The 22,810-nt window shown below is 46.9% G+C and overlaps 1 protein-coding gene across 3 annotated transcripts in view; it reads left to right on the forward strand.

The window, feature by feature from the left end:
• The window catches only part of LOC125728056 (palmitoyltransferase ZDHHC14-like), a 41,518-nt gene that overhangs the window by 2,464 nt on the left and 16,244 nt on the right, over positions 1-22,810 (forward strand). The window lies entirely within an intron of this gene.

Genomic DNA, 22,810 nt, shown 5'->3' on the forward strand with positions numbered 1-22,810 from the left:
CATTGGATATTTCGCTGTGACCGTAGAACCTACAGATGGCTGTTCTCGGAACACGCTGTGTAGACACCGTTAGTCAGCCTCTTCACACTCTGTGTTCGTACAGTATGTCATTGGCTCTGTAGCACTGCACACGAGACCTACTTATCTTTAAAGTGGTCCAGGAAAAGACCACATTTGCAGTACCTTTTTTTTCAGCAGCCCGGTCTCTCTCTCGAGCCCCCCTGAGCAAACGAACCACTCTGCATGGCCTTGCCGTGAGCCTGCCCCCTCACCTCTACACGGTGATTTCTCCTGTGTGATACTGGGGTCCCTATGAATAATATAGAAGTATAAGTATTTTGGAATCATGTGTGGTGTCAGGGACAAACGGCAGGAACAAAGCACTTTTAAATGTCTTTCAATGCTTTTGAAGCATAAGATGACACCCATTAGCAGTCATCCCTGCTTTGGGCTTTAAGCAGACTACTCCATTAGTGGGAAACATTTTAAAGTGATACTTAGCACCCCAGTACAGATGGTGTGGACCAGCTGATCCCTTTGCCAGTTCCTCAGTGTGGAATGATGCTTCTCATCCCTGCACTAAAGAAAACAGGGATGTCTGTGTTAAACTTGGTGTAGATCTATGCAGCTTTCATGTGGTTTTTAAGGGGCTCTATGTGGTTTTCTAAACGCCTGTGATGCCTAGGGATGGCCTCTGTCTGAAATTTTCCTGATGAAGGAAATGAATTCAGATCTCGTTTCTATACTCTTCTTATGCTTAGCGGGCTGTTGCTGTATTTGGCTGTCTGTGATAACTGAATTTATTTCCCGCCTTGCTGCACATAAGTTATAGCATTTAGCCCTTAGATGCTGACAGAACAGAGACCTTCTGAACCATTACCCTCTTCCTTGTCTTCTGTTTTTTTTTTCCCCCCCTCTATTCCCCTGTTCACCATGCTGTGAAATTATCCCTTTATCCTGCCAGATGCATCCATACGCCTTCCCCCGATGGTGGTCTAGACCCCGCGTTGGCTTAGTAGGTTGGTTGCATTCTTGCCTTGTCAAGGCGTTTGGTTGAATACCCACTTGCACGTAGTTTAATGAGATCCGCTGATGAAAGGCAGCCCATTCTTATCTGTTCCCCTTAGCAGGAGCGCCTTGCATAATTCGGCCCGAACTCCGTCAACCCGAGGCCTTTGTTAGCGGAAATGACCCAAGACGCCCTGACTGACAGGGTGCCGTAATTTTACTCTTGTGAAAAGTCACGTGTGCAAACGGCGCTGCCTCCTGAATGCGCCTCTGAAGTCTGACATTTGCACAGTGTAACGGATCATTTTAATTATCTTCTTCCATTCCATTAGCAGCAAGGACAAATTGCAGACTTCCGTCAGCACTGGGTGCAGCGCTTGCTGCGGTTGTGTTGACTGCTTGTTACCTTCCCTTCCAATGATGTACTGTGTCATTCTGTAATTACGGTCCCTGCTCCCGGCCCGTCTGTGACTTGCGCCAGAGTAAACTGGCCATGCTGTCATTTGGCGTGTTGACCGACAGCATTAAGCTCTCTGCTCTCGTGGCACGCTGAACTTTGCAGAAACGTGGGGGGGGGGGGGGGGGTTAAGGCATGAACCCAGGCCATAGCAGCTGCACTATTTGCCGACTCAACCACAGCTACCTCGTGATCCTCTGGAAGCCGTGCTGTCTGCCTCCAGGTGCCTCCCACATGCTAATAGGTCTCTTGACCAGTGTGGTTGGTTCCTGCCCACTGTCCGCTTGCACATTTACTCTGCATATTTTCAGATTTTCTTGCAGTTCTGTATTTTCAAACTGGTTTCAAGTTCTAGTCTTGCTCATGGATTTAAGGGAAGCGGACACCTAGGAAGTCCTTTACAGCTAACTCTTGAGTTTTGTGTGCATGCAGGCTCCTTTGCTCTTCTGATTTGTTGGGCTGTTGGTGTTTTTTTTTTTTTTAATATCTTCCTCCAATGCATCTCAAAAATAGATACTACTCAAAACCCACTATGCCGAACTTCAGGCAATAGCCCGGTACAGATGGGGTGAACCGGCTCATCCTTTGCCAGTTCCTCTGTGGAATGGGACATGTTAGAAAACGGGGACGTCTGTGTTAAACTCAGTGCCGATCTGTGCAACTTTCATGTGATTTGATTAATGTGATGTCGTCCTTAGCAGTAAGAAACTCCTCCCAGTCACAACAATATAATTAAGGCACTAGACTTTTTTTTGACACTGGAAATGAATCCCACTCACCCCTGCGCTTTATGTATAAGGAGAGTGCTTTTAGGTTGGGTTGTTGTGTGTTGATACCATTGTCGTAGTTATATCCCTTTTGCAGCTTTTCCAGACAAAAATGCGGTAAATAATGTCTTAGTGAAATTTCCTAATGTAAGAGTTTCTGGCAGGTATTTGGAGCGTTTAAGTCTGGGTATAGGGCCATTGGCAGGTCTCTCCGTTTAGTGTTTACTGAAAACTTCAAACTAATCTTGAACCAAAGTAAACCACCCCCACCACAAAGAGATTCCTTCTCGCCTTTCTCAGAGATGCGTATCTCTGTCTTGGCACGGCGTTCGCCGCCGTTCTCGAGTCGGGGGATGTGGGGGGGGGAGGGGTCTCGCTTCTCCTGGCCCCTCTCGTGCCGTGACAAGGCCGTGCCGTCTTACGGCAAGCAGAACGGCAGCATGGCGGTGCTGCCTCCCGTAGGGAGGAGGTGGCCGCTGTGAATAGTGCCGCACGATGGATAATGTTGGTGCCTGCACTGCTCGCTAAGTGTCCCTTCCGCTGGAGACAAAGATGAAAGGAGCGTGACAGAAATGGTGGAGAATCTGTCGGAACCTGTTCGCCATCATGGCGTGTGCCGGAAGAGACCAAAGACATTCTTCCCTTTCTTTCGCTGTCAGTGATGTGACAGCTAACGATTTTGTACAGAATATTTATGCCTCTGTTGCATAAGGGCCCTTCTGTGTTTCCTCTAACATAAAGTTGAATCTGTTGTAATGAGAGCCATTTGTCATTGTAAAGTTTTATCCGTTTCTCAAATGGTTACCTGGCTTATCGCGGCAGGTCATTGATGTGTGTGTTTATAAGGGCCTTCGGAATTTATATGAGCATGTCGCTGGCTGATGTAACCTTTTTATTGTGCCTGGTAGCCGCTTCGCGTACGAATGAACTGCAGTGGCCGTCGGCCACTTGAATGTCACGACCCTCGCCTCCTGAGATACTCACTGAGGTGTTGACTAGGTCCCAAGGACATTGGGTGGAATTAAAGGTTGAGAGTAAGTACCTGATAAACCAATTACTGGCACATTTGGTTAATCCTCCACATGCTACATCAAGCAGCTTTCAGTCGACTGTCTAAGAGCCAATTTGAGAGTTTTCTCCTACACCCCCCCACCCACCCACCCACCCACTATTGGTCACCCTCATCCTGACTCAGTTTCAGATTAAGATGGCAGTTTGGGAATCGAGTGAATCCTGCTAGAAATCTGGTTTCTTTATTTGTCTTTAACGAAATCGGTTTATCCTTGATCTTTACTAGAGCTGTCACAATTACTCTATTGAACTCGATTATTAAAAAGCATCGGTTTAAAATTTTCCTTCTCGAATTACTCTCCAATATGGTGGAAGGAAGATGACACATAGACAACGAGGATCCAGATAAAGAGCGAAGGCGTCATTTATGTGGAAGCATTTCACGGTAAAACGTAGTCATCTGTCACTATTGCAAAGCAGAACTTAAATATCATCACAGTACGACTGCAATGCAAATATATCTTAAAAGAAGACATCCTGGTTTGATGGGCTCGCCCAGTAATGGGAGGTTAGACACAGAAATGTCCCATCTAGCCTCTCTGTGTAGCCTAGCCTGACTTTGCCATCACTTTGACTTAAATCGTTTTGCTTAATTTACTGTCTACGATTTCTGTATGCCAGAGGTTTAGCCCTGCTGCTTAGCCACATCATTTTACATAATACAATACATATAACCAATTAGAATAATTTTTTTTGTGAATGTATTGTGTGTTGGGGCTGGACGATACTGGGAAAAGTTCACGTTGCATTTGTGGTATTTAGGAGTTGAAAATTAACTGTAAAGCCAGATATAACATATCTACTAAGTTTGTCATAAACTCACGACAAGATCTATTAGTGAGTCCAACAGCAAGGATGAGAATGATAATGTCTTGCAGAGCGCATACAGTGCTCATGCAAAAGCAGCAGCAGTAAACTTTAGACTGACCTTTTTTAAAGCATATACTAGATAATGTTTAAATGTAATCATTATAATTGCAAAGCTGGCTATGTTTTGTTTCCTCCGACTGAGAAAAAATATTTTATCGCAAATTTTGATGCTTTGAACCCAGCAGACTGTCATGGTCCTTGTGATATGAGAATCGCATGTGCATTAAAATCGCCCATCCTGCAAGTTTTTCTGAAATGCGGACGGTGCAGTGGGTAGAGCTGTCGCCACACACCACCGCTTTGCATTTGTGAAGTTTATGCGTGTGGCGCAATGGTGTGTGTGTGCCCTGCGATGGGCTGGCCCCCCATCCTGGGTCGTTCCCTGCCTCGTGCCCATTGTTTCCGGGATAGGCTCCGGACCCCCCGCGACCCAGTAGGATAAGCGGTTTGGAAGATGGATGGATGGATGTGTGTGGCGCTTTGGCGCATCCTCCGGTTTCCTCCCACTGGCCAAAAACATGCGACGTAAGTGGAGTGTCTAAGCTGACACTATGTTCGACAGTTCGCACCAATTGCAAATGTATGTTATTTATATTATGAACGACTGCTCAGTGAATCCTCAAATTAATTGGTAGATTACTTGATTATTAACATTATCCAGAGAGACAGCCCCAAACTGTACCCTCCCTTTGGGGTGGTGTGTTTTTTTTTTTTTGGCGGTTAGGAATCTGCACCCCTGTGTGGAACTCTGTGGGTTCAGATCAGATTGCGTAGCTGTACCCAAGTCTCTCAATCCTCCATTGTCCCAAGGGCCCTGGATGCTGGCTGACCCTGGCATCTGACCCCAAATGTTGCTCTCACCTCTATATACCCGTCTGTCTTTTTCATTTAGCACAAGACTGGATAAGTGGAAACTACATAGTTTCCCCCTTAGGATGAATAAAGCCCCACTTGTTTTGTCAATGTGCTGAAAGGTCCTCAGTCCATGGATTGGCACAGTTCTTTGCGCATGTGCTCTTTGCATTGATGACTTTCACAGCGTAGTGCTCGTCCTTAAAATGCTGTGCTTTCGATGTTTGCGGCCACAGTCATCATTGCGGCCTTTGTTCTGCGCTGCAGGAAACTGTCCGGGGGCACGGTGCTGCTGTATACCTGTCGCGGTGACCGGCGTCACGGCACCTCAGCTCGGTTATAGCAGTTTCCCCTCTTTCCGTGCCATTCCTTCATCCCCTTTACTGCATACGCGTCCACCTGCCGCAGCACAGGGTCGGAGCCCTCCAGCGGCCAGCTTTGCTGTGGGAGTATTGGGTGGAGCTGGTGTGTGCGTGACCTGTCCGTCTCTGTGTCTTTCTCTGTGCTACCTGTAACCACTGCGAAAATTCTGCAGACTCAGTGCGGGGAAGTACCAGAGTACAAATTACATCGTACCCAAACAGACATTAAGTTCTAGTAATTAGTGTTCTGAATTGCCTCTTTCACCCTCAATGCAGCCAATGTCACATCGGAAACACCGAACCAGGCTGATTTTTAGATTTGAGACTGTTCCTTCTCGGCACTTCACAGCATCCTCGATCTGCCCCGTCATCTGACGATGTGAGACGCCTGCCAGTGTGTCTGGTCAGTCTGTGTCCGTTCCCCAGCAGCCACGTTCACCAGGTAGTTGTGGTCGTCCACATCTCCTTGAATGTGTTGGCCCTTGCGGGGAGAGCAGCCATTCAATTATTCTCGTCCACCCCATGATTGACTGGCATCTTGTCCATTACAGCTCCCCTGCCTTGTGACTTAGGCCGCGTGTGACTCTGTATTGAGTAAATGCTCGGAAGATGGAATATGGTTGTTTTAGACTATGAACGATAATTAGCCTTATGATTTTATGTATATATGGCGCTGGTGCATGTTCAGGCTCTTTGAGATGGTCTGTTTAAGCTGGCCAAACTTTCATATCAGAGAATAACCAGAGATCAGAGTTGATATGACCTTATCCTGCCTGGGACCATTGTGTTTGTTTCTGAAGAAATTGCAGGTTTCACTGGTGGCATAGATGACCCCCCCCCCCCCCTCAAAAAAATGCAAAGGGGCAGGGTTTCATGTTGTCATCTGGAAGCTTTTCGGGAACCTGCGTCCTTTTTGGCTCGATCGAGGGCTGAATCCACTGGACGATGAGGCTGCGGGGCGGTTCAGCCTCCATGAAGAGAAGGTCGGAAATACCTTTTATTTTAATCGAACAGAGAAGCTTTTAGCATCGATCGCACCCAGTCGTTAGCGTGAGGGGCCTGTCAGAGAGCCAGTGCTCATGGCAGACGGATATACTTTACAAGGGTCACCCGCCTTTTTGCATCCAAATGCCAGCACTGCACTAACTAGCTTTTGCACTCGGAGGTATGCGGAGGACAGCTTTCAGAGCTAGCAGCTTTGATTTTCCATATGTGCAATATTTCGGATTTTATTAAATTTAATCCGATCACCATCTTGCTTTGGTCTTTAGAAAATAAATGCATTTGCATCTGAATTGGCACCAGTTCTCTCTCTGGACCGTCGCCACAATGGCTGGGCCCTTCGTCCATGACTTCTCACCTTCTGGTGGTTGACACAAAATGATATCATGTGAAATTATTGGAAATGAAACCCTGGATTATGTGCCGTCTGCTTTACCTGCCTCCATGCTGCGCGTGGAAGGCCTGCAGTAATTGCGACCGCCTCTGTGTTGCGGCACATCGAGTGCCCGGTCTTCTGATGGCTTCAGAATGGCAGAGGGGCACAGCCCGCCGGCTGCATGTGTCAGTTATGCCAACACCTGATGGGGGGAGAGATCACCCCAGTAAAAGGAACGAAAGCACAGCTGTCCATCCTCCCCCCCCCCCCCCCCCCCCGGAGGCAAGAGTTCTGCATTAACTGCAACGTTCAAGCTCCCCCCCCTGCTCGTGGTCATTGCCTTTGGTATACCTGCCTTTGAGCTGTGGTTGGTTGTGTAATTACCTGGCATGATGCTGGGAACGCTGGTCCCGTCCCATGTGGACAGTCTGTGTCGTTGAATGTCCACGTTAGAGGGTCTTGTGGCGAGTGAGGAGCAGTCTCCTTCCTGTCGGTGGGAAGAAGGGCCCGCAGTGTAGTTCGGTACTCTGGGCTCACTGTGGATCTAAATGACGTGTGACAGCACCGTTCCCCCCCCACCGTAAATCTGTGGTGACTTTGCGCTATCATTAGCCTAACAGCTCAGTGGATGACAGCATCTTTGGTGGTGGGTGGGGGGGGGGGGGGGCTCAACTTTAACTTGTGTTTTCTGTCTGTTTACTTCATGGGGTGGGGGTGGAGTCCCCATGCAGCCAGTAAAATTGTTTGTTGTAGGGTAAACCGCCCCCAACCCTGTCACAGGGAACAGCAGGTTTGAGGAAGTCGCTCGGCCTCGCTACTTATCTGCGGTGATCGGGATGGTTCTGGTGGCACATGGACCTGGGCTTACTATGAGGTTCTGGGGTGAGGGTGGGAGCACAGGGAGAGAAGTATAACCTGTTTGACTGGTCCACTTAATGTAGGACAGGAGTCGCTTCATGCCTGTAAGAAGTCCTGTGGTGCTGGGAAGTGCTCTGAGGGGTAATATGCAAAGGCCACCTCTTACAGTTGTATTCCCTTACACAGGAAACTGGGAGGGGGGGGGTACCCCTCTCAGCCTGCCTGTTTCATAATCTTATTTTTACGATGCCAAAAGCAGACATTTCATTGGCTGTAGCTGGCTGCTCCCCTTCCTGTTTGGACTTGAATTGCTTCCATCCTGTAGCACAGCTGACGGTTTTATAGTGTCCATTTGCAGAACGTCTCCGACGGAGGGGATCCCAAGGACTCTGTGCTCCCCCCCCCCTCCCCCTCCGAGGCTAAGTGGCTTCCCTTGGAGGGTAATGATGTGCCCCTTGAGGCTTCTGCGCCCAGCCCATCTCACCCCGCCCCATGGAAAGATGAACTTGGCTCATCCTTGTTGCAACAGTGGCGGGTCATTTCCTTGTGACTGTTCGTCATGCTTTGCATGTCACCACGTTTATTAAATAAAGGCGGGTGCCGCGCAGAGTGCCGTCCTGGCAGGCATCCGGCAGGAACACGATACTACGGAGACAGCCGCACCTAACTGGAGCGACACTTCTCCTGCAGAAACGCACACACCCCACTACATCTGTGTTCTTAATAAACATCTTCTGCAGTCTCCAAGCACCGAAAAGGCTGATGTCGTCTTCCGTCGTAGTTTATTTCATGGTGCAAACATTCCTTGTTTCATCGTTCTTTTGAGTTCAGATGTCTTATTTACTAAGTTGTCAATTTCCAGGCATTATGGTTGTAATGATGCTTATCTGATGCTGTAAAGAAGAGCGGGAAGTATGATTGAATCTCATCTCTGCAATGAATGTTGCTGCTCGCAATCTGCTGACTGTTTGGAAATATCTGATGCATATGGTCATTGTTGGGATGAGGGTTTTACCCATAGAAATGAATGGAAGGTCCCCACAAATGAATCTGTGTGTGTGTTTCATAGAAGATGAGAAATGCAAAGATTAAGTTTCATTATACTTCGAACAATGACAATATAGGCATTCCATTGTTTCTAAAATACATCGATTATTCTCGGCCCTGCATCCTGTCAGAGTTAATTGCAGCTGATTGTCAACCTGCCACCCATATATTGGTCTTATCCTGTCCCCGCAGTCTTCCAGAAACACGGTTTTCTAGATGCTGATGAGATGGGCCTGCTTATGGATTGGGGACCCTCAGTTTGTTCCAAGTCTGTCTGGGGTAGCATACGGTGACAGGGACAGGAGCTGGTGGGCAGTCACAAAGCTTGATTATATAACCACCGCTGGCAGCCATTTCTCTCACTATGGTTAAGTTGACTGGCATGTCTTGAGCGTGTGGGAGGCAATAACTTTACTCTAGGGAAACCCCTCAAGCTCTGGAAGGAGACGCGCTGCTCAACGAGTTGAATGGTCTCCTTCAAACCTACATCCAGCTGAAAGAGCAGTACTATCTACCAAGATATCTTGGCAGTTGGGATGGATCCAGCCCGTTGCTGTTTGGCTTTGATGCCGTTGCTGTTTTACAGGAGTCTCTCTAATTTGATAGCTTTGGGGGGGAGGGGGAGGAGCAGGCAACACCATTGTTTTTAACCAGCCGTCGGTCCCTCGATTATAAATACCTGAGCGACTCATCAATTCTTCATGTTGTTCCTGTAATTGACGAGATCATTGAGCTAATCACACCCAGTGCAACCATGTGATGTTTCAACGACTTTTGCTTGCACACCTGGAGTGAGCGGTTCGAAATTATGGCGCGTGTGGGTCTTTGAAAACTAGCATAAAGCCGGTTTCAAGTCCTTAGGCCTGGAGGATAGAAATGGGGGAGTGGGGGGGGGGAGGCTGCCCCCCCCCCCCCCCAAGTTGAATTCTCTCTAATGGTGTTTCACTCTGCTTGAGGCTAGAATGGTTTCTGGTGAAATGCCTGGTGTGCAGTGGTACCTTTTGATTCCTGATAAGTGGCTAGCTGAAGTACACTGCGTGGGAATGCTGATGCGATGACTCAGCTTGTCATACTGCTGCTGTCTGCTGCGGTCATGACCTTCCACCCTGTTTAGCCCTCTTCCTGTCAGACATCGGCTGCCTGATGGTGCCTCACTAGTGACATGCGGTGTGGTGCGCGGTCCTCTTGTTGCTTGGTACCAGGTGACCGCAGTCGATGGGTTCCATCCCATGCATAGTACCTGCTGAGTTGTTTGGTGCTGCAGGTTGCTATTCATCACCACAGCGTTTCCGTTGGGCAGCCACTGAGAAGGATTGCCATCAGGCCAAAATCTATCCAACCAGTCATTTAATCCAACGCCTTTGTAACTCATTTTGCAAGCCCAGTTCTCGCGCCCTCACCCCCATGCATGCGTCACAGAATTCTTGGTTTAATAGACGGTCTTATAGACCTCCAATAAAATTACATTGGATTTTTTTTTCCTTAGAAAACACCCGTGAGGTACGTAAGCATAGCAGGCCTTTAGTTAGGTGTGCTCTGCTCTCTAACTCATACAATAATTTTATAACCATTTTTGCCGTTACGGTGTCATTTGAGAGTGGGAGCGAACCAGTAAAGTCTACCCGTCTATCCCCTGGTGACCCAGTAATGCTAGTGGTAACTGTCTCGGCTTCTGTGGGAATGGGAAACCATAACGGAGTACCATGTTCAAGAAGGGCGGGGTGGGGGGTACTTCTCCCCACATATTAGTTAAGAGTACACGACGCCCATTACTCACTTCCCACAAAAAAGGCACTAAGTTTGTAACTTTGTTACGTTTTTGAGTGAAGCGCTGGAGATGGGAAAACTGTTGAGGACATAGTTTAGCAACCTCTAAATAAACCTTATCAACTGTCACTGAAATAACACTAGCCTATATAAATTGATATAATTGTGTACCTCCATAGACAGAGGAAAAGGAAACATGCTATCACTAAACGGTAATGTAAAAAAACATGTCCAACAATAGTCTGTCTGCATCCTCCCCCCCGGGCACTTTGTCCCAAGGGGAACACTGTATGCAGCCTGGTCTTCATAGGGGCCACCTTCATCACCAGCTTGGCTTCGCCATAGCACAGATTCTCATCAGCTTGCCCAAGTTGAAAGATCAAGTGCATTATCATAAGCTATGAAAGGCTTTCAAAGGTAAACAAAGCATTGTTTGTCGAAAGGGCAATTTTTGAAGATATTGTTCTCCGCATTCCTTTGTCCATTCCTTAATCAAGCTACGTTTTGCATCCCATCGGACTTCCTGAGGGATAAGCCCTTTCCTACCTCAAATGTAGATATATACAGTCTGGTTATTTTTCTGCTTCTGAAGGCAATGTAAGAGGGATTTTTTTCCCTGTGTTCCCTAGTGAAAATCAGGTCTGTTCCAGACGCATCATTTTGTGCCGAATGCATCCAGATGGAAGGGAAATTAAGCGATTGTTCACTTTTTGGTTTGAATGCGCACAGTCCACTGCTAGAATGTAGCTTGCCGATTTTAAGCATACTGTTGATGTGTGTGGAAACCCATCAGTTGCTTATATTATTTAGTGTAATATTAATACTAACCAGGATTGTAGACTGTAAAAATATCCAAGCTATTAGGCTGTTGGGTGAATGAGGGGCCGAAAAAATTCTTCTAGAGCGGAGTTTCCCAGTCCAGTCCTTGGGAGCTAGAAGCTGGGAAGTAGCAAAGACATGGACCGTTTGTGGTTCCCCGAGGGCTGGGTTGGGAAACGCTGCTTTAGGGCACCCTGCTCCTGCTCTCCCTGTATCAGCTACATGTTCAGAGTTCCTAGGATCTCCAGCCACGTCAGGGATAACTCACAAGTTGCCTGCAAGCAAATGTTCAGATGGGCTAGGTGACTGTTTTCTTATAAACAGATTTGTTGGTGTTTGCTGGGTGGCAGCAAATATGTTCGCACAGCATTACCTCTACGCACCATACCTTCAGCTACCCAACCGTTCGCCTGTGCGGAAGCTGCTACCTTTTGGGTCAGTAGGCATAGCATTCTAACCTAAATTTAGGAAGCAGTTTCTTCTGTTACCCCATGCGAATAATGTTTGGCTGACTTTCACCTTCTAATCTTATTGAGTGGCCATCAGTTCCTTACCAGGGGTCTCATTTATAAAACTTTGCCTAGAATTCATACTGAAAGTGTACGTGCACTTAAAATGATGTACGCAAAAAAAGTCAGATTTATAAAAACGTGCGCACGCACACCTGCATGCAATATACGTTTTATAAATCTCATTCTACCTGGGATTATGCGCACGTGGATTTGCCGCATATTCCGCCGTCTAGACGGCCCCGTTCAACCATACATGGTCAATGCAAATCACCTCATGCGTATTTAAGCCTCCGACGTAAACCTGAAAAACTCCTCATGGCATCATGGCAACCAAGGGGAAAAGTAAGAAGAGAAATTTTTCTGAAACCGAGATAGATGTGCCTGTGGGTGAAGTGGAAAGCGGAAAAAATATTTTGTTTGATGGTCACAGTAGTGGGATGACAAAAAAAAAGGCAGGTGATGAATGCTGTCAACGAAGTGAGCGCTGCAAACAGGATGGTGCCCGAAATAATTAAAATGTGGTCAGATGTGAAAGTGATTATTAAAAAAAAAAAGAATTGCAGCGCATCGAAAAAGCGTGTCTGATGCGTCCAAAAATCGCCACCTGCATTTTAGCAAGACGATCGCGCGCTCCACAACGGTGCGCGCACAAGCGTGAGCATCATTATACACATTTAACGGTGCGCACACAAGCGTGAGTATCATCATAGACATTTAACGGTGCGCGCACGAGCGTGAGTATTGTTATAGACATTTTCCTGTGCACTCTGTGGGTTTGAAAGGAGGGTGAGGAGCCAGTGCTAGAGAGGGTAGCCGCTGCCACCTGCATTTCATAACAGAACGATTCAATACATGAACAATGAATAGTTATAAATTACACAATGTTTTTTTAATTTTTTTTTATCATCTTACCAAGAAGCCAGTCATCGCGCACAGCACCAGCCTGCAGTTTGCTCCCTACACTGCTGTGTTCCAGGATAAACGAGTCATGTGTTGAACCAGGCCATCGTGCAAACACGTTTGTCAGGACCATATCAGCGTCACAAATAATTTGCACGTTTATAGAATGCACTTGTTTTCTATTCACGTAAATAAATTAGTTTTCATATGGAGCCTTTATGCAACGTGAGTGCAGTCAATTGCGCCAATTACATTTGGGAAACCGGACATTACTGCAAATTGCCTTTTGATGTTGGCATTTCGCCCACAGCGTAAGGGAACTAGTCATTTCAATAATCCCATCAAAAGCGACAGGTATTATTGAGCTTTAGTGATGGTTGTGATATCCCAGACCTAGAATACAATTAAACATAATTAGATTATTATTGTATTTCCTAGGCAAACTTTAGAACAAATTCACAACATTATTGTTAATTACAACATATATCTGTCAGCTAATTCCCGTTGGTAACAGGCAGTTGCAAGGAACCCCAGGGTCATCAGGATTGCAAGGAACCCGCGGTTCCGTCGGGTTGGTCTCTCTAACATTGGGCCCAGTTCAGCACATAGCCCCAAAAGCACACATCTATGTAATCTAAATCGGCTTATGAGGCAGTCATCATCATGGGCCAAAAAATCTTCATCGCCCCGAAGAACCCGTTCCCTTCTAATTCTGCCACTGGCGTAATCTTCCAACAATGCCGGCGCATCCATTCCGTTATGTTGCACACAAATGTGATCGCGGTATTTATGTGTTTTCAGCAATGAGACTATTTCACACCGTATCCAAATGATCATGATAGTCACGGCCACCTCTTATCCATTTACATTTCAACAGCTGCGGCGCATGGATTAAAAATGTAGATTAAGTTAAGATTTGAGTCGGATTATACATTTTACTTGTTTGTTTATTCACTATTATAAATATGTGGCTGAATAAGTGAAATTAAATCTACGGTGTATGACTCGCTAGCACAAGGAACTATTATTTATGCACTGATGCCACGTTTTTGCTCACCTTCACCCGCAGTCGCATTTTCTTTTCTCCAAAATGTTCGCAAGCGCCTCGTGCTCATTTCTTCCATGATAGGCTCCGGACCCCCCCCCCGCGTCCCAGCAGGATAAGCAGGTTGGAAAATGGATGGATGGATGTTTGCACGCATGGGTCAGGGTTGGCGTACATATGTGCACATTCTGGCATTGTTTGTTTCTATAGATCACAACGTTTGCGTAGAAAGAGGCATGCACAAGTTTTAGGTCCCGTTTTGTGCATATGCAACGGTTATAAATGAGACCCCAGGCCCTTTTTTTGGGACGTAATTGTAGATAATTCTTCAGTTCCTGGACAGACATACATCTTTGCGGGTGCTTGCAGGGTCATTTGAGGTTATGGAAATGTGCACGTAAAGAGTGCGGCGTTGAGAGTGTAAACGGTTTAGTACATTGGGCTAGTGTCATCTTGGGATTTTACACTCTGGAATTACCTGCGGCTTAGACTTAAAGAATGATGAAAATCTTTAGACTGCATGGATTTTCCTAGCTGAATTTATAAAGTGAACCTTCAGGGGACATTTTTTTTTGAATAGTGCAAAAATTGTGTGCAAAGCAGTTTGAAGGCTTTAATTTCGGAAAATGTTGTATGTGGTGTTTTCAGTTCTTCGGGGACATGGAGCAGATAGTCATTTTTAATACCTATTAAAGGAGAGGTGGGCATGGAAAGTGTAGATTTATTGGTTTACTGGGAGCAGGCTAGTAATAACGCCTGAGTTTTGTATGCTTCATAAAATCTTTGCGAGATTCTTTCACTGGAAAAAGGCTTGCACTGTTGAACCCAAACTTTGACGTGGATGACACGCGTCAATTCTGTGATGGTTAGTAAAACACCCTGTTTACACCGATGAGCCAAAGCATTTCGTTCTTGCTCATTATCTGTAATGAGACTCAACTTAAGTAGGAAACAAGTCTTGTGATCCAGATCCTGGAGACCTACCCCCAAATCAGATGGGTCGACCTTCAAAAACATCTAATTGATTTAAAAGGCTGTAGTTCTTGTTTTTAACATTTGTTTGCCAGTCAGTTGGGTTTATTTTCACATCATGCCTTTCCCAGAACATCTGCTCCAGAGGACTTGGACAGTGGTCTTCCTAGGAAGATGCTGTATTTCATGAAGGTTTTTGACAACCAGGATGATGCTGATGAGATATTGTAGCGTGATTGAGCCCAGCTGTGGTGGCACGCATGGCCCGGATTCAATTTTCAGTCTCTGTGGGGTATGTTGTCTTAGCCTTTGGTAAGCTATAGTAGCGAATTGATCAGAGTGTCTCCTGAATCAACGACGTGACGAATGAAAGGAAGACAGTTTTTTGAGGGCTGGAGACTGACATATCCTAGCCCAACCAAATGGAAAATGTCACCCGTGCTGTAACTACCTATTTTGGGTATTGCTGTTTGGATGACATCATAGGCTGATGGACAGACAGCATGAGGCATGAACGAAGCGATGAGGTGAAGTGTCGACCAGCTTCTTCACAGCGGAGTCCTTGATATTATTTATTTATTTATTTTTTTGTGGTTTCTCACCTTCTGCATGTCGACGCTCGCCGAAAATGGTCGTCTGCTGGTTCCCCCAGCAACCACTTGTCTTCTAAAAGCTCCATGTGTGCTGGTGGACAGCTTGCATTGCCATAGCAACGGGTGCCTTGGAATAACATCCCAGTTTAATTTTTTTGAGCGCTCACTTGTGTCACTCCCCGTAAAATATGCGTGCCTTCACGTTTAGGTTGAAGGACCTGCTCGTCGGGAATTCCTTAAATTGCAGCCTTTTGAAAAGCTAGTTTCAGAAGTGCCCAAAACCGTGATCTATCGAAACCTATTCCCGAAAAAGCAATGTGCTTTCCAAGAATACACGAAGGCTGAATGAGCCTTTGTGTGCGTTCCTGAGAATCTCCTCACTTTCACGCAAGGGTGGCTGCAGACCCAGTGACCAACGTTTACCCCGTTACTCACCCGTATAGAGGTTTGTCACGCAAGTTTTGTACGTTTCTGGAGGGTCTGGACAAACAGAAGAAGGGGACAACTGCTAATTCAGACTTTCAGGAACTTGCAGCGGGGTATGCAGCAAACAGCAGTTTGTGGTGGAGTGACAATGGGTAATGAACTCGAGGAGCTTGCCAGTGTAAGGCTGGAGCCTCAAAGTAGCTGCTTGATGTTGGTGTGTATTCAGTGCCCACTTGCCCAATTTTAAAGCTCTTCATCTTCTCTGTTGTAAACGTTAGTGTTTGTTTTTGCACACTTTTATCCTGTCCAGATTTCATTGCCTTACCTTTTCATCTTTCCCAAAGCTAGGACCCATATCGAATTGACTGACGCTCGTTATCAGTCCTTGATATGGGACTTATTTTTAATTATGGGTGAAAATTTAACCTGTGGGGGCTTTTTCGTGTGTCACGGCACTCCCAGGTCTGCAAAAATTGAACTGTAAGCAGATGAGGGATATAATTATGGGGTTGCTTCACAGAGCCGTCTGTAAACTGGCTCGGGCTTGAATCCTGCTCTGATGTGGCTAAAATTAGCTTGGCCCCCCCAGCGGTGGTGGACCTGTACCAAAGGTGTGCCTGCCCGGGCAGGGCTGTCATTTGCATATTCCTAGTTCATCCAGCCGTAAATATAAATGTATTTTTTTTTTTTTTACGTTTCTTAGCCCTTCTCAGAGGTTTAAAGTAATTTTTAACTTTAGCATAAGGCATCGTTTATTGATAATAACGTTAGTCGGTCAACTTAGCTGTGCTTATCGCTGTGCTTATAGCTGTGCTTATCGCTGTGCTTATCGCTGTGCTTATCGCGGCTCTTTTACTGGCAAGTCGGCGTCCCCTAAGAACTCGGCGCCCTAGGCGGCCGCCTATGTCTCCTGTAAGATCGACCGGCCCTGAGTTTATTTAATTAATTTAAATATAAGAATAATTTAAACATGACTGAAATTGCAGCATTATTTAATATAAATGAAGAATTTAGTAATTAACAATTTTAATTAAAGGCATATTTTTGTAAGTATCTTTCTAGTATTTCTATAGTGGAACTAATCTCGCATTTGGGTTGGGGTCTGGCCAGTTTTGCTGGTAACATTTTTCGTTTTGCTCAGTTAAGTGCAGCATTTGTTATGCGGCTCAAAGTTATAGTGTCAATATTCATGGAGACTGGAGTTATTGTACAAGCTGCAGTCGTAAGTTTTCTTTAACTCCTTGAATTAACGCGACCAGTGAGGTACGGGATTTCATGTCCAATTTGCAAGTTGATGGCGTGAGTGAGCTGTATTTGTGTTTGGTTATTTTTAGGGAAATGCCCTGGTCTTTAGTGATTCATTTTATGATTTATGTGCTTTATTTTGTCTAGTTCTCACGGCATGCTCGACCGGATGGATACGCGAATAAATGCCTGTGACCAGAGATCAACTTCTGTTTGTGTTCGTCACTGAGGGGAGTTATAAGGGGGGCGACATGGAGGGGAGGGGGAGTATCCGCGGTGGCCTCATAGGAAAGTTGCGTATCATTATTATTATTATTATAACTACTACTTAATAGGCTTTGCTAAGCAGGTAAATTCATGTGGGCTTGTTCTTTTCATATCAGACACATTAATACCAACTAGCTTTAAGAATAGTGGAATGTCACACTTTTTTCTTCCTCCGTTTGTGGCCCCCCCTGGATGGACGGCGCTCTTAGCATTTGCCTATATTGCCTTTGCCACGGGCCGGCCCTGTCAGCGTGCGATCCTTTGGGTTTGGTTGGCAGGCTGGCACGGCAGCTGTGCCGAGGGTGCCGGACCCTCGGTGTCGGCTGATTTTAATCCCTCAAAAACCGTAATTGCACTGTTAACCCCCTTTTACCTCGGGGGTGGTGGGCATGGACGGCTAACTCCGTTCATGGATTCAAATGAGTCTCTGTTTAGGTTTGTACTATGTTTGTCCTCTAACCTCGGGGCAGGGGGTGATCAATTTTGATATTTTTTGGGTCTATAATCAATAGCCCATCAAATCAGTAGTTTTATGATCTTCGGACTTATTTTGTTCGGCTGCTTTTTATGTGTCCGCTTGTGTGAAGGTACTGTGCGGGAAGTCAGGTATTTTAAATTGTGGGGGGGGGGTTAATGTCGTCCTTAAGGACCGACTACTGAATAATATAAGCATGGACTCTGGCTTTCCCCTTTAAGTGTGATGAGTACACACTTTCCAGAGGATGTCATTAAAAATGCACCCGATCATTTCTACTGGTTTTAAAAAAAGCTTCGGCCGAAATGGTGTCCGATTACGTTATTGTCACGTTAACAGCTCTGTTTGCCGAGAGAGTCGCCATGGTGTTTTGCCGCGTGAGTCTGTGGGATTTGTGGAACAGCGAACCGACGCTGGTACCTGTCATCACTAGTGCTGTCCAAAGAGCGTTTTGAAAACACGGGTTTTAATGGTGGTGCTGCGATACACACAACCATGCTGTTAGAGTTCGGTCATCGAAAACCGATCCAAATAGTTCCGTCGTCTTTGGCTAGCTTGCATGGTAGCTGTGGTGTCAGTGATTATGTAAGTATGTGTTGTCGTTGAAATGAACGTCCCTCACATTACGGTAATGACAGGGTAATTTGGAGGAGGTGGAGATGCCCTTTAACGTCCCTTAATCCTTGTTCCTTGCACCACTCTGTCCCCGTTTGTGTAGCCGTGTGCAGTTAGCAGTCTGTATTAGCCGGCTCGCTCCCTGCTACGGGTTAGTCTTGTTCTTCCTTGTCCGCAGCTAAAAGTCACAAGGTTTAACGTCTCGGGTTGTGCATCAAGTTAAACTGGAGTGCAGTTTCGTAAGAGAATTTTTGATGACGAGACGTTCTCATCCTGGACTGAATTTCCCCTTCCGTTTTGCCGAGGAAGTGCGTGTTGTGGGCTGGCTAATTTTAGCATCGTAGTCAGCTGCTTCTTTCTTGTTCTTCTCTCATCCCTTTCTCTCGTGCCGAACAAAACTGCCTGTTTCTGTTTAAGGGAAATAAACATGCATCTCGAACCTTCTCAGAGTCGGCTGCAGGAAGGCCTCTCTCTCGATTTTAACACTTCAGTTCCTCTTTTAAAATCTGTACTGGCCACATCTGTGTGCGTCTGTAAGATTTGTCGTTTGTAATGAAAGCCGGGGACATTTTATAGTCTTGAGATATCCAGGTGCCTGGCATAACAAGCCGATTAAATTGAATCCACAAGAGCAATAAACTATTAATAAACTGAGAGTGCTAGTTTTTGCTCTTGTTTTAAAGCCCAAACAAGGATGTTCAACTACAGTGTGGAACACAGTGAACGATGCATCTGCGAGCTCATCATGGCCTCCGTGGCCATGTATTCTGGCCCTGTTTAGCTTGAATATACTGGAATGAAACGTCCAGGACAGGGCCCTCTAAATGAGGCTTGCCGAGTCCCAGTGAAGGACGGCTTGAGAACTGAGCTCCATCACCCCTCTGTCACCATTCTCTGGCAGAATCGCAAGTGAGTTGTGGCTTGATGACATTCTGAGCATAATCTTTTGTCTGTGGATCTCTTTGTCTTCATTATTCCCGGTCTGGCATTGATGTAAGCACTTGTGCAGCTTATTAACCGTGAATTCATATTATTTCAGCCAAACAGCACACGGTAAACGCATCTAGGACCTGGTAGTCTTCCCTTCTGGCATGTATTACCCTGCCTCCACGTCGGCTGTTTCCCCCGAACTGCATGTGTGAGGGTTCGGTGGGGGGAGAGTGGGTGTGAAGCTATCCAGCTCATGCTGTAATCGGCCAGGAAAGCCCCTTGGCAGGATGGGGGAGGCGGGGGGATGTGTGTATTAAAGTCTGTGTGTAGGTTACGGCATGAATCTGGTCTAGTCATCCAGCTCTCGTGGTGTTCCTCCGATCTTCCAAGGTGTTATGGGTAAAATGCCTGCTTTCTGTCAGCCCCCCTCAGGCCCCCTTTTCTTTTCCACCCTCCATTTCTGCAAGTTCCAACTCTGGCCAGTCTCTGTTGCCAAGTGACGCAGTCTTTGTCCTGGTCAGGACCCTCAGCTGTCTCGTCCGTGTTCTCTGTACCGTAACTGGTCAGCAGTTGACCAGAAGCCGTCTCTATAGGTGCCTGTAATTTGTCGAATCCGGAGAGCCAAGATTTATATTTCGCCGTGAAGAATTTAAATTGTGCGTACAAAATACAAAAGGTACATTTTGACTCTGCCTGGATGCCAGTTCCACTTGTGTGGCCTTTTTTCCCTTCGCTACCAAGGATGGTCTCTTTCTCTGTCTTTGAACCCTTGGATTATTGCCATTTCTCCGGAACACTGCTGACTCTCTTGGGAAAGACCGGGGGCTTTTCCATGAGGTGACGTAGCGAAACGCCGGCTTCGCAAGGGGTACTGGAGTCGCCAGTTTGCTTTGTCCCTGTGGCCTGTTTGGCATCGCATCATCCCTGGGGACCCAGAGGATTACTCTCGCAGGCATCCCACATGACTGCCTAAACTCCCTGCTACAAAAGCCACACTTTTCTGCGCTTCACGGTGCCGCTGCCAGGCCACGCGTCTGTCAACCTGCTGCTAGTACGTGTCGGCCTGGTGGGATTCTGGGACTGCGTTTGGCCTGAGTGGTGTGGTGACACCCGCTGGTCTCTTGCGAAAGCTATTCTTTCGCAAGCACGAGTCTGGGACCCCACTCAAAAACATACTTAAGCTTACTCCGCAATAACTTTTTTTTTTAATGCATACATTTTTATGAACCCCTGGGAGTGCATGTATTCTGTTTACCACGTAAATGTGTGGTTTGACTAGCAGTAAATGCTACTGTCTGCCATGAATAGTACGACTGTAGCAGTCGCCACAGCCCAGCTGGTGAAGCCCAACCATCCACGATAAACATTGAATTATCCCTCTGTCTTGGTGCTTCCATCAGTTGTGATGATGGTGTTGAGTGGGTGAACCAGAAGACTGTGCTACTGGCTCAGGCAGGATTCTTGAGGCTAATGCTGCGTTCCATTTATCATCGGAGGTCGGAAGTCCGAGTTGGGAATGACGTCACACCCGAGTGAATCGCGTTCCAGTAGAGCGAGTCCGAAAGCCATTTAGCAAATACCAGATTCCAGAATACCAGAAAAGCAGGATTTCTTTTCCGGATTAAGGTACCCCAGGTTACATGGCCTTTATATTCATTCAATTGCATTTAGCCCAGACTACCTTAAATCTGACAAATTATCTGGCTAAGCGAGAAATCCTGCTTTCTGAAACAGGCCCCACTTCTAGCCTGAGGTGCGTTTCCCAAAACCATAGTTATGACTTCATGGTCGTTCCAGTCGAAATTTCCAAGTAGAAACTCGGAATTTTTGATTTCAGAGTTCGATTGGAATGTAGCATTACTTCAGAGTTTTGTGTTCCCCGCGCGCAGCCCCTACTAATTGTTAAACTGGCTGTGTTGTCATAGTAATTTACGCTGCATGCCGAACCTGCTGGGAGCATAACGGGTCCCTTCACTAAAAACTGATCCTTAGCCAAAAAGCAGAGCCACCGGATCACTGAATGGTAGGGATGGGTGAGTTTCTTTTCAGTCCCGGATGGAATGTTTTGTCCCGATACCGATATTTGGTGCCGACCCCTTTCCAGGAGCAGATTGCATTTGCCAGGGGGTGTGAACACTCACAAACCCAGAGTTAACTCGCCGAGTTCGTAACCACCCTCGTATTCTGTGCAACGTCGATTGCATCAGGGTTCATTAACTCTGCTCCAGCGAGTTACCCGTGTATGTAATACTCACCTCCCCGGTTTCGCAGTGCAGGCAGGCAGCGGTAGCGGCGGCTCCTGTAAGCCCCCCTCTGCTCCAGGCCTGGCTTTTAGGCTGTGTGTCCTCAGAGCCCTTTCTGCCATGTGCCCCAAACCGTGGAGCCAAAATGGCTGCCTGAAATAGACTAGCCAGATCGGTGGGGCGTTAACTCAAGGGGGGTTGAAATGGAAACTCTCCCAAGGTGTTGCCATCTGGAAGATCTGAACTGCCGACATCCTCGACTGTTAAAAAAATAAATAAGGGGGGGGCGGCAAGTAGAGAAATTCCCTAAAAAGGCCAGAAAAAGCCACCCTGCCCTCCCCGCGGCCTCCGATCATTGAAACATGAGCCCGGAATGTGGCGGCGCGGGCCAGGATGTTGCGGTGTTTACACAGGGCCAGAGGAGGCGCTCCCGTGTGTACACACAGGCCTCAGCAGCACCCTCTGGTCTGCCGGTGTGGCCGCGGCGGGAGACTCGCTATGACCAGTTTTGAACGGGTTCCGCTGTTAGGGGGACGAAGGAATGTGAGATGTGTTCCCCCTGCTGGTCAGGGCGCGAAGCATGTGCTGGGATGCCAGAGGGTATCACACCCCCAAGCATCTAGCGATTACAGGATGGTGAACCTTCTCAAATGGATGCATGTGGTATGGAAGCCTCGAGGGCAGCATGCGTGATGCCCGCTGCGGTGTTTGTTTTTTCCATCCCCTCCGCAGACTAAACCGCCCCAGGATCTCCCCGATCCCGTGTCCCGGCTACCCAAGGCTGGCTCCCCGTCAAAGGATGTTTTCGTAATGGCCGTGATCAATAATTGAATGTGTATTTATAGCCTTTTAAAAAAAAAAAAAAAAAGCAAAATGAGCTGCCCCCCCCCCCGCCCCCATCACCATGGCAATAAAGGGTCGTCACGGCGACGCGAAGGCCTTATTGCGATCGATTTGAGTCGTGCTATTAAGCTGCGTAAGTGCTCAGGTAATGGCCTTTCTGCTACTCAAACTCACATACAAATCGTAAAATAACAGACTTTTGTTTCGTGACTCCACTATTTCATCATTTCAGTTGTCCTTTTCCCATGATTGTCGTCTAATGTAAGCTTAATCATTTTAACTCCCCCCACAGAGTGGATGTTTTGGGACAGGCGAGCACAGGCCGCTGTCGGTCGGGTCGGCAGATTGACCCAGCCCGTGGACTCCAGCCAGGCCTGGAAGGGAAGCCAGAAAAAAAACACATCTGTGTGTAACCGTCTCCATGTTTCCCTTCCTCCTGGCGTGTGTCTGGGGCGGCAGAGACTGACTCTAATCAGGGACCTCGGCAA

The sequence above is a fragment of the Brienomyrus brachyistius genome, unplaced genomic scaffold, assembly GCF_023856365.1.
Source record: "Brienomyrus brachyistius isolate T26 unplaced genomic scaffold, BBRACH_0.4 scaffold148, whole genome shotgun sequence".
NCBI lineage: Eukaryota > Metazoa > Chordata > Actinopteri > Osteoglossiformes > Mormyridae > Brienomyrus > Brienomyrus brachyistius.